Genomic DNA, 702 nt, shown 5'->3' with positions numbered 1-702 from the left:
CGTGGCGGGAACGCGGCCGCCCCGTTCCCATGGCGACTCGCTCCACATGCGCAGCGGCACCCGCAGCCGGCGGGGAGCTGTGCCCAGCCCCATGCGCATCCCCGCTGTCGCCCCCACGGCTGCAAACCTGCACACAACACACACACACCCCCCCTCCAGCGCCCCGACACAGCACCGACGGGCACCCCAGGGCAGGAGACGAATGCTGTGGCCCCGCAGCATCGACGCCCTCGAGGGTCACGGTGCATCCGCTGGCATCCTTCCCCTCCCGCCCACCCAGTGCACCCCTAATTGGCTGCAGAGCCCCGGCAGCTTGGCCCCTGTGCCACCCAAAGCGGAGTGCCTCGGGGTGTCCAGCGAGGACGAGAGACACGTTGAGCCAGTGGCCAGCCGCCTGCGGCACGTGGCACTCGTGGGAGCACGTGCACCGTGGCCATCACTGGCATCACAGCCACCAGCGATGGTGGCACCCCAACACGGTGATGGGGGGGTTGCTGGTGGCGATGGAAACCATCACCCCTGCCACGTCCCTGCCTTTAGGCAGGGTGACAGCTCGGTCTTGTCCAGCCGAGCACCAAACCAGGACAGAATGTACCGGGGGAGGGGGGCTGCGCACATCAGGGAGCAGCACCCATGGGTGCTCGCAGGCAGGCACGTAAGCACCCATCAGGATTATGGCTATGGTGGTGTGGGAGAGAATGG

Source organism: Calidris pugnax, unplaced genomic scaffold (assembly GCF_001431845.1).
Source record: "Calidris pugnax isolate Ruff unplaced genomic scaffold, ASM143184v1 scaffold27, whole genome shotgun sequence".
Classification (NCBI taxonomy): Eukaryota; Metazoa; Chordata; class Aves; order Charadriiformes; family Scolopacidae; genus Calidris; species Calidris pugnax.
This window is presented reverse-complemented; position numbering follows the sequence as displayed.